The sequence below is a fragment of the Phodopus roborovskii genome, unplaced genomic scaffold (assembly GCF_943737965.1).
Source record: "Phodopus roborovskii unplaced genomic scaffold, PHOROB, whole genome shotgun sequence".
Lineage (NCBI taxonomy): Eukaryota > Metazoa > Chordata > Mammalia > Rodentia > Cricetidae > Phodopus > Phodopus roborovskii.
The window spans coordinates 7,055,377-7,071,867 of record NW_026126682.1 but is presented as its reverse complement, the minus strand read 5'-3'; the positions used below and the strand labels follow the sequence as shown (position 1 = coordinate 7,071,867).

Sequence of the window (16,491 nt, the reverse complement as noted above, 5' to 3'; positions counted from 1 at the left end):
CATCCAGCATGCAGTGTGGAAGAGACCATGCATCCTGGAGAAAAGCAAGCATGTGGCTCTGGGTTCTACTCTCCATTTTTAAAGTTGCCTAGATTACAAACTGTAATTATGTATTTCGTGATTTTATTTTATTTTATTTTATTTTTGCCTTCTGAGAAGAGAATCCTCCCTAAATGTCTAAACATAAAAGACTAAAATTGGTTTTACTTTCCTATTTTCAAGTATAATCATGGGTGCAAATTAAACTGCTGAGTTCATCTGCGGCTCACTCTACTTCTCACTTAGAACATGTCTACATCTGCAGAAAGTCCTGCTACACATTCTCTAGTGGGCTGGCCTTTCCTAAGAGACCATTTCTAGTGGCCAAAGGTCCTTCTCCAGCACTGGCTATCTTCTCTCTAACCTGATAAGGCAGATAAGGGCTAAAACTTGTTTCTCAGGGTCTGACAAATCCACTAAGCCCCTGCTACCTACCCAGCAATACATTCCACACTACAGATTTCCCTCCCAGCTCTTCCCTGACTAACACGTAGTTCCATTAATCATAAATGACTTTGTTCCAAAGGTTGTAGTGTGTGTGTGTGTGACTAAAAACAACTAATTTTTAAGCTTGACTTTCCATAAAAATTCATGCAGAACTTCCATTGATTTGATACTGTCTGCATTATGAACAACAGAGCTATCTCAAGATGAAGCTAGGGTTAAGAGAACCAAATAAGCTAAGTGTCTAGTTATCAAATGCTCCCATGACAATACACTCACCTCAGTGCCATCAGCACTGAACACTGGATAAGGGGTGCCAATTGTGTCTGTGGAGCAACACACCAGCTGTCACTTCATTTTGTTAGATCTTTGATATCCATACAAAGGCAAGTTCTACCCTTGATATAAATTAGTAGTGTCAAAGCACTTAAAATTCATCTCTCATACCCTTTAGTTATCTTAATGGTGGCATTGGTGGAAGCAAAGGAAACAGAAATATGAACATGCTATACAGTAAATGAGAAGTGAAATCAGCAGTTTTGTGACTGAATAAACATGAACTTTTGGTTATTAGTGCCCAGGTTTTTCTCAATGTTAGGTGCATTTATACATATATAAATAAAATAATTTGTGCTTAAATATGAATCTAATGGTTCAGCTGTCATTTCTGTTATCTATACAACAAAACATGGAAAACTGATGCAAAATTTTTTATAACTGCAACTGCAGATATTTTTTCATAGTAATAAAACATTGTTTTAGCATTAAGAACTTCCATCATTCATGAAGCCATAAATGCATGTTGGTTACATGAAAGCACAATGCACCAAGAATTACAACTTTGGGCACATTCTATGGACTATCTGGGCTTCAGTTTTCATCATGATATTTGATGAAATGACCCAAGTCCACACAGTAAGGTCAAACTAATGTCAAATCCATGAAGGCAGAAAACAAATATGTATGCCGTAAGCTCGTGGTCTTGTGTCTGTGTTAACAGTCACAACTTTTTCAGGAACAAACCTGAAAAGGAATGTGCAGACTCACAGGTCTGGAATGTGCCTGGAATGGAGGTCTATGCTCCAGGCACAGCTAGATACAGGTGTCTCACCGGTAGTGAAAGGTACATCTTTTTCTCTTAGCCCACTTCTTTCCATGCTGGCTTTATAAACAGAAGATGTCCATTTGAGATATTTCCATTCTATGCCAGTTCTCTTTCTTTCTTCTTTCCTTCCTTTCTTTCTTTCTTATTATGCTTTAGGCATGGATTTTATTAACCATTACTCTGAAATACTATACAAGACTAATCTCCGAAAGTAGAAATTAAAAATCATTTATAAGTAAATGCATGTGCTTACTCTTATGAAACCAGGGTTACTGTTGTGTACTTGAGGCCAATCAGATGTCAGTTCCCACCACCACCAAGGAATTTAGAAAACTGTCTTTAAAAAAAAAAAAAAAAAAAAAAAAAAAAATATATATATATATATATATATATATATATATATCAACCAATCAACCAAGCAAACTAACAAATAAAAGATGAGGCTGGCATCCACCAGGCCCACATAAACTGATTATGGTGGTACAGGCTTGTAATCCCAGTACTCAGGAAGTAGAGACAGGAGGATAAAGAATTCAAGGTCCTCAGTTACATGTTTGAAAACAAAAACAAAAGCCAGCACCCAGAAAGCACTGTTGTTTATCATCATCAAGGCTGCCCATATTGGACAGCATCAGCTCCCAATATTGGCACAGAGAATCCCCAGTACTCCTGTGTTAACCTCAGCTTAGCCTTGCATTAGGTACACACACCACTGGGCCTCTGAATCCTGTTGCCAACCGGGGCAGAACTGTGGACTGGAGCTGCTTCCCTCGACTGTAACTGGCAGGCCCACCTCTGAAAGCCCATCTCCACGGGACAGGTATCTACCCATTAGGAAGGACACATGATGAGGAAGACTTTTAGGAAATGAGTCTTCCTAAAAGTTGTTACTTTTAGGTCTTCCTAAAAGTCTTCCTGGTTGTTACTATTTTAACGAATTGCATGCATAATGGCTTCTTGTGGTTTTTACATCCCACAATTTCTGGTCACCATTCACTGGTCCCTCTGGGCTAGGTCAAGGTATCACCAAGACTAAGCTCCTTTGTGGGTGCACTGGTGGAAGGAAGCTGTACCAGTTTTCTTTCATACCAGTTCTGATTATCCTTTGTCTGTGTCCATCTTTGGACAAAGAGAGAAAACCCACAGGAAACAGACCAGGCCTCACGGTGAGAGAAATGGAGAGTAAAGGAGAAAGGAGCAATGGCAGATGTCCACTGTACCTGTTTAATTAAATATAATCACATTTATAAAGAGACTTTGTCCTCCCTTAGATTATATTTCTACTACTTTGAATTACACAAATATCAATTAATTATGTCATTATTAGCTAAGAATGGAGGATTTGGGACAAGGTTGGAAAGGCAAGAAGATGGACATAAAGAGAAAATAACTACCTTTCTAGGTCATCCTAGAGCTGAAGTCAAATAGTGTGGCCTTCCCTTGCATCACATACAAAGATTAATTCAAGCTGGATCATTGTACTAAATGTAAAGGCTGGAACTAGTAAGTTCTCAGAAACAAAAAACAAAAGTGTAGGTGTATAAGATCCCAAATTTGGTAATGACCTCTTAGATATAAAATATATCTTAAAAAAAAAAGCAAAATATCTAAATAAAATAATGGAAAGCTGAACCCAATCAAAACATAAATGCTAGCACTTCAAAGCACATCAACAAGAAATGAAAAGACAAGCCAAAGAACAGGAGGAAATTCTGCAGCTCATATCTCTGATGCAAGACTAGCATCCAGATTCCATGACAAAATACAGTAATGTAAGACAACCCAGTTAAAAGCCAATGCTTAAGCCAGTGGCATACACACTTTTAATACCAGCATGGGGGAGGCAGAGACAAGCAGATCTCTGTGAGTTTGAGGCCAGGCTGGTCTACAAGACAGCCAGAGCTACACAGAGAAACCCTGTCTCAAAAAGGTAGATAGATGGGGGAGGGGGAGATAGAAGCCAGTGCTTGAAAAGACAGTTCTTCACAGAAGATATCCAACAGCAAATATCAAAATGAAATAGTGACTAATTACAGAAATGATAGTCTAGACAATGTACACTTCCTCTCCGGCGTGAAGGATAACATCAAGCAGACAACAGGCATCAGAAAGGATGTGGAAAAGTAGAACTCCCTGACACTGAAGGTCGGATTTAAAGTGTGCTCTCTGGAAAGTGCTGGACTGTCCCAGTGGCAGTTATATAGTTGTCAAATGTCCAGGAAGATCAATTTTCATATTATATGCCAAAATTGAAAACATATGTCAACACAAAATAACTAGTGAGTGTTCACAACAATATATTCACAATAGCCAGCAAGTAGAAACAGCCCAAATGTCCCCCAAACTGATGAATGAAAAAAATGAAGTCAAGTATGTATGAAGGAATAGCTCACAACAGACCATTCAGTGTCTATAACAACCAATTTGATACACAAAAATTACACCAGTTAGAGAAGAAGATAAAAATGAAAAGTTACTGCTAATGAGAATAGGTATCCTTTAGGAGTGGTAAGAATGTTCTGGAATTAGATAGTGGCAATCATTACATATTTTTATGAATATATGGAAGCCAACCACTGAATAGCACATGGAAAGAATGAATTTTATGCTGTAAGATTATATGTCTGACTTTTCAGGTTTAGATATTGACACAGTATTATCCAGGAATTACAACTTGGTAGGCACATCAATACCACTTGAGATGAGATGAGATGAGAGAGTAATGTGCCTCTACAAAGATGCTCCCTGAGTCTGGGGCCAAGCAGTTCAGAGGCACAGCAAATCCATGTACACTATTCAGAAGGCTGTGCTCCATTCCCCATACCCGGATGTGAGGGCGATCTGGTTGCGACATCTATCACCCCATTGATCGCCAAGGTTGATTCCGCTGATCTGGCTGCCTAGACAGATGTCCCCTTCCTCCCTCACCACACCATGTGCGTCCCTCTTAGCGCTCAGTCGAAGAGGACGACCTTCCCTGAATAGAGGAGGATCGGTCTTCGGTCAAGGGTATACGAGTAGCTGCGCTCCCCTGCTAGAACCTCCAAACAAGCTCTCAAGGTCCATTCTCCATACCCCTAAGTTCCCCCAAGAAAAGTATGCACACTCTACACAAAGAGTAAAATGATATTTCCCATTATGCTTTAAAAATAGTTTGGCAAAAAATGGTAAATAATATTCAATTTGGTAACAGCTGAATTTGGATAGTAGAACTCTCTTAACATTTACATGTGTTTTAAATTTTTCAAATAAAAATTTTTAAGAGATTGACATAAAAACTTGCATTTCATGTGCTTGGATTATGGAGAAATTAAGCCAGACCCAATTTTAAAGAAAATCCTCTGAAAAAGAAGTAACTATTGAAACACTGAAGCTAAGTCATAGAGTTCACTCAGAGAGATGGGCAAAGTCTGCTTGCCATTTCCATTACTTCTAGAACATTCCTTCCTAAGACATTTTTTCTAATTAATTGAAACCATGTTTTAACGCAACATTTTTCCTGAACTGCATTTTGTGCAACACCAAACAATACTCAAGACAGAAACAGATGTTCTTCAGCAGAAGTGATCAAAGAAGTTCAAGAAAGACTGCGTCAAAGTTAGCTATTCCTTCCATAGACTTGAGAGTAACCCTTCACACATTCACCAGTATGGGGAAGCCTAAGACTCTGCTTTCTTCTCTAGCCTATCAATTACGGTCATGAAGTAATTTCTCAGAGAACCAGAGCAACAAATATACATCATCTCCACAACCTGATGTAGACACAACCCCTCATGACCCCTCATGACCCCTTATGCACACTCTTGTGCTCCTTTACTCTCAAGGGGTCTCAATACACAGCCAGGCTAGTCTGGAACTCCTGACACCCCGGGCTCAGTCTCCCACACAAGGGGATCATGGTACACCATCCATGCCCAGCTCTTGTCTGTCTCTGCAATCCACCCAAAGCCAGAGTTTATGTCATGGATCATTAAAGACAATGTTTTTCTTTGGAGAAAATGCATTTGAGCTAAGCCTAGAAATAAAACAAGAAATGGGCTCTGCCATGTTCTATTCAGGGCAAAGGAAAAAGCAAGTTCAGGGATCTGAGATGAAAAGGACCCATGGAGCACTTCAGAAGTGACAGAGGAGAAAGAAAAGGAGCACCCAGATGAAGGGATGAGGGCTGGCAGATGATGGCATGTCCCCACAGTGGGGATGCTCTACAACACCGTACAATACTACTCCTGAAAGCTGCCAAGTGTGGGAATCATTATATGTCCACGTACCAGAAAATAACTTTGGAAAGCCTCATTTTTCCCCTTATACCAACATTTCTAGAAAGAGGGTAAAACTTCTGTGGTAGTCTGAGACCTGAAAGAATTTCCCCATATTACTCAGAAGCTTTTTTCCTTTCACTTTTTTGAGCTACACTTTCTAACATTTTTACTTCATGCATTCAGTAAAACTATGATCATATCTAACCCCCACTGCCCCCACACAATTTCCCTCATATGACCCCAACATATGTCACTCAAGTTTTATGTCTTTTTTTTTTTTAATTCCTTTTGTATAGCCCACTACGCTGTGCCGTCGGTGCTTTGTGTCAAGCTTGTAATTACTCAGACTGTAACTGAGGTTAAAAGTCACCCCTTGCCTTTGGCCTCAGTTCTGCTTTTTAACAGGTTTCTTGCCTTCATTGAGCTCTTTTCTTTTTTTTTCCAAATTTATATACTTTCAAACGAATTTTAAATTTATTTTTGATTGAGTTACAAGATAGTAGGTTTCCATGTGGCTTTTTCATCCAAACTTTATTTCTATCCACTCTTCCCCAACATATATCTTCTGACTTTCCATCCCTCTGATTTTAAACCTTTCCCCCCAATATTCCCAACTCTGCTTTTATATCCCCTATATTCTGCTACCATCTCTCTTTTAAGCTCCCCCACTAAAATCTCCCCTGTAAACTTCCATCATTTCTGCAGAGATATTAGGTTACAAAAAACATAACTAAATACTCAAAGTTAGAGTCTAGATGTGAGAGAGTACATGTGGCACTTGTATTTATGTCTATGAGTTACCTCAGTGAATATTACTTTATCGGTTGCATCAATTTACCTGCCAATTTCATAACTTCATTTTTCTTTTTATCTGAATAATTTCTTTTTTCCATTTTTTTAATTTAATATTTTTTCTTATTTTACATATCGATCCCACTTCCCTCTCCCTCCCATCCTCCCATACTTCCCACAGACCCCCCCCCATTCCATCCCCCATCCACTCCTCAGGAAGGGTGAGGCCATCCATGAGGGATCATCAAGTCTGTCAAACCATTTGGGGTAGGGCCTAGGCCTTCCCCCATGTCTCCAGGATAAGGGAGTATTCCTCCATGAGGTATGGGTTCCTGAAGTTCATTCCTGCACTAGGGATGCATCCTGGTTCCATTGTCAGAGGTACCATGCACTTCCCAGGCCTCCTAACTGAGACCCACATTCAGGGCATCTGGGTTGGTCCTATGCTGGTTTCCCAGTTATCAGTCTGGGCTCCATGAGCTCCCCATTGTTCAGGTCAACTGTTTCTGTGGGTTTCTTTAGCCTGGGCTTGACCCCTTTACTCATCACTTCTCCCTCTCTGAAACTGGATTACAGGAGTTTGGCTCAGTGTTTAGCTGTGTATGTCTGCTTTTGCTTCCAACTAGCTACTTGATGAAGGCTCTAGGATGGCATATAAGATAGTCATCAATCTTATTAACAGGGAAGGGCATTTAAGGCCCTCTTTATTATGGTATCTCTTTCCTTGCTCTCCTCTATTCTTTTCCATGAATCAATCTTCCTGCTCCCTCGTCTCCTCTTCCCTCCTCTTATCCCCTTCTCTTTCTCCTAAATCCCTCTCCCCTTCACCCATGCTCCCAATTTGCTTGAGAGATCTGGTCCCTTTCCCTTCCTCAGGGGGACCATGTATGTATCTCTTAGGATCCTCCTTGTTTCCTAGCTTTTCTGGTAGTGTGGATTGTAGGCTAGTGACCCTTTGCTCTATGTCTAAAATCCATATATGAGTGAGTACATACCATGTTTGCCTTTTTGCCTTTTTGTGACTGGGTTACCTCATTCAGGATGGTTTCTTCAAATTCCATCCATTTGCCTGCGAATTCGTTGAACTCTTAAGGAAAATGTAAACACATCTAAAGACCTATAGGAATCAGGATTTCTGACAATGTTGAGTTCTTGATACAAAAGGAGACAAAAGTTGGAGATAAAATGAGCTTACTTGTCCTCAATGCATGCTTGTCCTTCCTTAGATGGACCTTCCAGATATTCCCAGTGTACGTGTGCACACAGAGAGACACAGAGACAGAGACAGAGTCAGCACAATGTATTATTTAATGTTGATTCTGATGCTGATTTTATTTTTATTTTAGTTTGATTTTCTGAGACAGGGTTTCTCTGTGTATCCCTGGCTATCCCAGAACTTGTTCTGTAGACAAGGCTGGCCCCAAACTCATAGATATCCACCTGCCTCTGCCTTTCAAGTGCTGGAATTAAGTAAGGGTATGCACCAACACTGCTGTAGAATTAAGCTCACCTAAACTTTATGTACATAAAATATTGATGAGTCAGCACCACTCAAATTAAAAAGAACACACAAAAAGGATTTCCAGATATCAACTTGACATTACTTACCACAGTTGTATCCTGGCCTTTCTAAGAAAAACATAATGTTAAGTTATTTTTTCAAGTAAAACTTTTGGGCTTCCAAAGTAGGGCTGAGCTGACCAAGATACGAGATTTACAAGAACACCTTCAAACTTTGGCAGCAGAACTGCCTGCACCTGCTTTGCTCTTAGAAGAGCCTCGGGGTCGCTATTGACTTGCTGTGGATTACCATGTAGGGCATATACATTAGAAGACTAAGACCATACACTGGCTGTGCACGGTGCCTCAAGCCTTTAATCCCAGCAATCCAAGAGACAGGCAAATTCAAAAACACCTGGTCTGCATAGAGAGTTCCAGGCAAACTAAGGATACACAGTGAGACCCTGTCTTAAAATCAAAAAGCCATAAACGATGCGGTCATCATAATCATTATCAAATGTATTAAATTCTCCTAGCTCTTGCTCTACCTACTTCTATCCTAATAGTCAGTCTTCCTTGCCCCTTTCAAATGAAAATTGCTTTGAGATTCCATCCCATCTCAGTCAGAATGGTTATCCCCAAAAGAACAAAGGACAACAAATGCTTGGGGGGGATGGGAAAAGAGGAACAATGACACACTGATAGTAGGAATCAGTAAACTGTGCAAGTCAGTGTAGAGGTTTCTCAAAACAGTAAAAATATAATGATGCTTTAACCCAGCTAGTTGTACCATGCCTGGGCATATGCCCAAAGGACTCTAAATCAACACTGTATAGGGATGCTTGCACACCCATGTTATTGCTGCACTATTCACAATAACCAACATTCAAAGCCAGGCTAAATATCCATGAACAGAGACATGGAAAAGAAAATATGATACACATACACAATATAACTTTACTGAGCCATAAAGAACTGAAATAATGTTGTGAAGTGACAAAAGCCAAGCTCAGAAAAGTCAGATATCATATCAAGGTTTCTCTCAGGTCCAGAATGTAAGGGAGGGGTGTGTGAGTGTGTGTGTGTGTGTGTGTGTGTGTGTGTGTGTGTGTGTGTGTGTGTGTGTGTAGACAATGAAAGGAGAAAGAAGGAAGAGGAAGGAAGGCCTTCAAAAGAGAAGAAAAAGAATGGTGAAAGATACAAGTGACATATAGCAGAAGATGGCCTAGGAAGCAAGGCAGAATGTCAGCAAGAAGAAAGGGAAAGCAGTGAGAAGGGAGAGGAGTGAGAACAAAGTACTATAATATACATCCATAACTGCCACTGAGATACTCATTATATTGTCCAGTGACTTGAAAAATAATTAAAAACTGACATAACATAATAAAAAAAAAGCCACTAACGTTTTAAGATAACAAACGATTAGCTTTTGCTTCTGAATTACTTTTAGAAAGACAAAGATATTAAGTTGCTAATAGACAGTTCCTGCTTTAATTAAGAAAAAAAAGGAAATCATTTTGCACTGGGTTTTGCACTGGGTGTGATCACAGCTTTCATGACAGTATCAGCCTGTGGATGGGCTGTGGGGGCTTGATGGGGCTACAGGTTATTGTTAGTTTTCTTTAGGAAAGCGATTCTTCCTGCAAAGACTTATACTGTGACCAGATAAACTCCCAGATCATGGTAACAGCTTACAGCATGGCATGCCACTGCATGCAGGGCGGGACATTTTCTGATTGAAAACCCACTGGTGGAAAGCCTAGTCTCTACTTGATATCTTAAATTTTACAGAAGACATGCTTTTTTGTCCTTTCTCTAGATTTGCTGCACCCAGAAATATAAAGCTTGTAATTCAAGGCTTTGCATTCTCCACAGCTATCAAATGGCTGTGACTTAAGTCCCTTTGATTTCAGTGACACATTTGAAAACTTAGAGAAATAAAGTAGAAATTCTTGTAAATGAAAACAATCATGGGGAAAATACATTCACCCTGACGCCAAACAACAATTCATCAAATGTCAGTGTTGGTGAATATTTATTAGTTTTGAAACTAGAAAAATTTAGAAATTTCTTTTGACCTTGACACTTTCCTGAACATGATATTTTTAACCTACTTCCCACTACACTGTGAAGTTGTGGAGGGCCAAAAACAAGGCTATGCCATTCATCATTCTCTCTCCAGACCTCATGGCAGCATCTTCCACATGGAACATGGCTAACAGAGTGAGTGGTTTTTAAGCAGAAGGTAGTGTGTATGCGCAAAGCACAATGATGGCTTACCTCTATTAAAATAATGAAACTCATTGTTGTGCAAAAAAAAAATGTTTAAATAAAATGTGAAAAGTAGAATATATTAGCCTTAACAAGTATTATCTACTAAAAGGTTCTACGTTGATATTGTAAATAATTTTCACTGGCTTCAGACTCTTATCACAGTAAAAATATTTTCTGCAAAACAACTTCTCTTGTGTGGAGAGAAAGGACTGTAAAATGCAAGCATTACCAAGAAGCCTTTGAACCATAAGACTGATTGGAAATTTCGTTTTGTTTTATTAAAGTTAAAAGCGACTGGAGGGCACAATAGACTTTGAAAGAGACACTAAATAGAAGAATATGACCAAAACCTTTAAGCGCAAATTTCGTTAATAAGTCTTCAATGCCCAGGAACTGAATCCAAAAATATGGAAACAAGGGAAATATCGACGCTCCTCAGAGATCAAAAACAGACACCCTTCATAAAAATAGATTAATGCTAAAGCAGGGTTCTGAACACAATGGCAGGACACCCACTGCAACAATGTCAGCAGCTTCCTCCCTGGAGGCCAAACCCTCAGTTCTGAGGGAAAGGTGGACAGAATAAGCACAGCATTGTTTTCTTCTCGGGAAGTATTTACCTATAGAAATGAAAGGAATGCCAAGTAAGTGATGTCTGAAATGGTGTTACTGTTCATATAGAGAGAGGTAATGAATGCTAGAAAGAGCCTTAGATAGGAACCAGTGTGTGTGTGTGTGTGTGTGTGTGTGTGTGTGTGTGTGTGTGTGTGTGTGTTTCAATGCAGCTTCTAAACACTTCAAAGTGTGTAGAGATACCACACTCAGTGGAAAGGGGATTAAAGAGACCTGTGTGACAGGCTTCTGTTCCCTTCCCCTCGCCCTCACACTGAGATACACAGTCTTATCTGTCCATGTGCAAACTGAATGCATAACATGTCAGCAAAACCTAGAAAGCAGAACTCAGATTCAGACCCATAATTATCTGTGCCAAAAAGAGTTGCTGCCATTGTCACATTCTTTCACTTTGCAGAGACTGGAGTCTTGCTGCTATTTCCTCAAGCTTTCAGAGTGTCCAGAGTTATGAGTACGTGCTACAATGTCCAGCCCCCTCTAATATTCTAGATATCAGCAAGGGTACAAGATGATGACCACTTACACCTTTCTACAAGATAACGTTTCTCTTGTATTTGGATTTTATTAAAAAGTAATTTTCAGCAGGTTATCTGACTGCTTACGGATCTTTGGCACTGCTGTGTGCCACACGCTGGTAAGAGTGTTAGCTCTCCACATCTCTGACCCTCTGGAGGAGTGAGTGGGATTTACCGGTTCAGAGACAGCAGGGCAAAGAGGTTAACCACCAAAGGTCCTTCCTCTGGTCAGTGACACGGGCCTTATAAGCATTCTTCCACACATGCCAGGAAGTGTCCAAATGACAGCTAATCCCAACTGAAGAGAGAAATATTCTGAACTCCTGGAGCAAGTCTACCCTCTCCAAGGGCACCTGGCTCAGCTCAGAAACAAGAGAAGGAAGCGGGGCTTGTATTTGTTTTCTACTTTTCTTTACGTTTGAGAATTCCATGCATAAATTTTACCAGCACTACACTGCTAGACTCTGACTTCCCAGTTAGTTGGCTTCCTAGGCCTTGGCTTCATCACCATTAAAATAAGGAAATCATGATAAACTGCCTCTGGTGAAAATCATCGGATTTTCTCACCTATATTCCCAACCAACAAACATGGAGAAATAACGGTGGGCATAGACAATTAGCATCTAATTTACAACTTCATAACTTACATAGGCAACACATACAAGTTACAATCACCCCAACATTGCAGTTCTTTTTTCACCTCAAAGTTAAAGCTCACAAGCTGCACATAGTCTTCAGAGCACCTAGAGCATTCAATTAAAGAAAACAATATCCTTCCTAAACTTTCTCTCCCAAAGGAAGTGGCCTTGTGGGGATAGTGTCAATTTTCTTTGCCTTGTGTTGAAATTCAATATTGGTTTTACTTCCTGAGGTATTCTCAAATTCCTGCCAGGGAGCCCAGCAAGCAGCATATTTAGTCTTTCAGGCACACAGTGGAGTCCTGTCTCTAGTCCTCAGAACTGGTTGGAGTTGCTGGAAACTGCCGGGAGCAGCTGGCCTCACAGCCAGCCTTGCTGTCGCAGGGCACTGGAGCAGCCTCTTAGACTCCAGAATCAACACATTCATCACCTCCTAGACCTTGAGGAGACAGCAGGAGGACCACTGATCACTACCAGCCACTGTGGTTTAGTTAACAAAAGCCAGGCCTAAATGTGAAGGTGAGAAATCCTTCCAACAAGTCACCAGGTGACTCATGCTGATAAGGCTTGTCACAATGGCCTGGATGTGAACACTGGAGTTTGGGGAACACCACTGGACTTAGACACTCGGTTAAATACAGGTTATTTGAATATTGGAAGCTCAGGATCTTGTCCAGTTAAAAGTTCAGTTCCATCAATGAGGCCAGAATACATTCTAAAAACGTTGTAACAGCAGGTACTCAGACCCCCACGAGTAGCTGTGTGCTTCACAGTTCCGGGGAACACAATCTACATTAGCCATCTGTGAAGGATTCTCCCTAGACGTGAGCTCTACATGGCCCTACTAAACACTTCTAAAAGAAGAACAGAGGCCCAGGTAATCCTTATCAACCAAAAGGTAATCATCCTTCAAGAGGTTTTTTTTTTTTTTTTTTTTTTTTCTTTTTTTTTTTTTAGAAAATATGCACCTTGTACTATACTATGCCGATGTTGTACATGTATACCAGTGCATGCTGTTTACCCATTATTGTGTAAGGATCTGGGCACATGAAATTTTCTTTTAACATTCCACGGCCTATATCACAAGACCAGGGATATAAGTTATCATTTGCTAAGCATTTATCAGGTACCAGGTACTGATCTAAATATTATTGTGTATAATAATAAATTCATTCTTCACAGTCATACTAAGAGGTAGTCACAATTGTTGATTAAGAAAATGAAGCTGGAGAGAGCAGGTAGTTGGCACCAGGGTCTGATGATAGAATCTCTGCTCCCAGACAACATGCTATTATTCTTTCTCAACTTCTCCCAATCAAAAATGTTGTTTGAAATGATTATGCATGAATCCTTCACTGCAGGATAATTTACAAACATTATCTCTGCCTAAACAGACCAATGGCATTATTTTTGTCATTCGTTTCTGTGGTAGTTAATCTTGATTACCAATCTGACTGGGCTGAGAGATAATGGTAAGCCACACTTTTGGTTTGTATGTGAGGCTGTTTCCGGAGACACATGGCACCTGTATGAGCTGAAACAGGCAAATGCTCACCTAAAACATGTGTGGCCCCAGCTTTGGGCTGGGGCCTAGACAGAATGAGGTGAAAAAATAGATGTCCGTACACATGAACGTGGCCCATGTTTTGTGAACAGGTGCCGTTTCTATTGCTGCCATCACTCATAGACAATACATCCCAGATTGTTCTGCCTTCTAAGGATTTATATCAGTGTCTCTCTAGGATCATTTAGCCTCACGCACCTTTCATCTGCCTGGACAAATCTTCCAGCCTCTTGGAGTGAGTAGTCACTTATTTCCCCATCTCTGCAGTCTGTAAGTGTCCACTGTGAGACATTCAGCATCTGATCATGCATGTCAATCCAGCAATGTCCCTCTTCATATTACATGTGCATCTCATTGATTCTAGTCCTAACTCGAAAGATTTCTTGTTATGAAATTCTAAAGTTAGTCTTTATCCACTTCATAAGAATTTTCTTTTTAGAGTCCAAATTAGTAAATTGTTTTTACCATTAAAAATAAATATAAAATATTTATACACACAAGCATAAACATATACAAATACATATGTACATACATACATACCTACATTCATACCTACATACACACACTACACACACACACACACACACACACACACACACACCCCACATCACCATCTCCAGATTGTACTCCTCTTAGGGCTTCAGATGGGTGGGCCCCTTCTGAACTACTGGAACTTTCCCATAGACTTCTACTCCACTTTCCTTCATTTTGGTTCATGTCACTATTTGTATAACTAATGAACCCTGATAAGACATGGTAAATCAAAATATCCAAGTGTATAAACTTTTCACCCCTCTTTAGCTAACTGTATTACAATTTGGGGTGATACTATTATAGAGCTGTTTATCATGTCCTTATTTTAATAAAATTGTTTCTGGAAATACACAAGTAATTATTAAGCTATTTTTAAAAGCATCTTCATATTTCTGTCATTTTAGCAACAAACGTCCATTTGTTGAACAGAAGGAAGCTACCCTGCCTTACAGTAGTAGGTAGACCAGCAGAAGGGACTCAGATTAACCCTTCAAGTCAAAGCAGGAAAGGAACAGGGAAATACTAGGAATTAACAGGGATGTTTGTCCTCATCATCCATTCCCCTCCAGATTTCTTGAATACTTATGCAAAAATGCAGTTTGTTATTTCAACTGATATTCTAACAGCAACCTGTGGACTCGTGCTGTCCATGTCACAGTAAGGATGTCACTTATCTGAACAGCGCATACAGCAAACAGAAAGATGAAATACACTGGGGAAGTAGCCATACATTTTCTTATATTATCAATGTTTAACAGTGGCTATACAAATCCACAAGTTTTGATGGTTAAAAACACAAAATCTAACCAGGTCTAGTGGAGAGATACTGATACTCCTCAATTGTTCTTTGGTTTTCCTTCTCTTAACTCTACAGTTTGCTTTACCCCTGATGCATTACTCAATAGGAGTCACCATGATAAAAGAAGGCACAGTCACATTTACCAGAATGAAGGTACTTCTGGTTAGGTATGGTGGTATACATCTACAACCAGTACTCTGTAGACAAAGGCAGGAGGATCACCAAGACTTTGATGCCAGCATGGCCAACATTGCAAGTTCTAGAACAAGCAGAGCTACTTGAGACAAGGCTATTGCAGTGGGGAAGGAAGCATGCATGAGAGAGAACATACCCTTGACTCAGAAATACTACAGTTACATACAATCTGATGTTTAAAAATATAAACAAGCAAAACAAAACTGTAATCTCCCATGAACACATATGTGGGTATGTTCACAGAAGCAATTCTTTTTCCTTTTATTAAAAATATTTTATTTTCTCACATAATATATCCTGACTGTGGTTTTCCTACCCTCTACTCCTCAGTTCCTCCCCACCCTCCCTCCTATCTGGATCCACTCCCTTTCAGTCTCTCATTAGAAAACAACAGGCTGATAAGGAATGATAATGAAATACAATAAAAGAGAAACTACCCCATCTGAGGTGGACAAGACAAACAAATTAAAAGAGTCAAAGAGAAAGGCACAAGAATCAGAGACACATGCATTCATATGCTTAGGAATCTGATAAAAACACTAAACCTTAATATATACAAGGAGGACTTGGTGCAGAACTGTGCAAGCCCTGTGCATGCTGCCTCCGTCTCTGTGAGTTCATGAGCTTTGCTTCTGTTGATTTAGAGGATCTTCTTTTCTTTGTGTCCTCCATCCCCTCTTGTCCTTACACTCTTTCTGTGGGGTTTCCTGAGCTCTGAGGAGAGGAATTTGATGGAGACCTCCCATTTAGGGCTGAGTGTTTCCAAGGTCTCTCTCTTTCAGCATAATATCTAGCTGTAGGTTTCTGTACTCTCATCTGCTGCAAGAGGAAGTTATAGCTACAACTCTTAAGATCATGAAAAGGGTGACAACTTAACTATCCATCAAGTAATAAATGAAGAAAACATGGAATGTCCATAAAAAGAGTATTATTAAACTACCTAAGGGAATGAAGGACTGAGAGCATGCAATGGCATACGTGAATGTTGAAATTATGGTCCAAGAGAATGACCTCATGTACAAGGCCCATTTATGAATGCTATGGTCTGAAGGTTTATGGCACAGATCTCAAAATACATTACATTTCAGTCTAATCTCTGGTTCTCTGGTGATACGGTAGTAGGAAATGAGGATTTGTAGAACCCTCATGAGTGGCATTGGTGCTTCCCTTCTATCAGGTCACTCTAGAAAGTCGGGAGTT

The 16,491-nt window shown here is 39.9% G+C and overlaps 1 protein-coding gene across 1 annotated transcript in view; it reads right to left on the bottom strand.

Moving 5' to 3' along the window:
• Window positions 1-16,491, bottom strand: part of LOC127214182 (cyclin-dependent kinase 14) — a 294,998-nt gene that overhangs the window by 222,737 nt on the left and 55,770 nt on the right. The gene's annotated exons all lie outside the window — the stretch shown is intronic.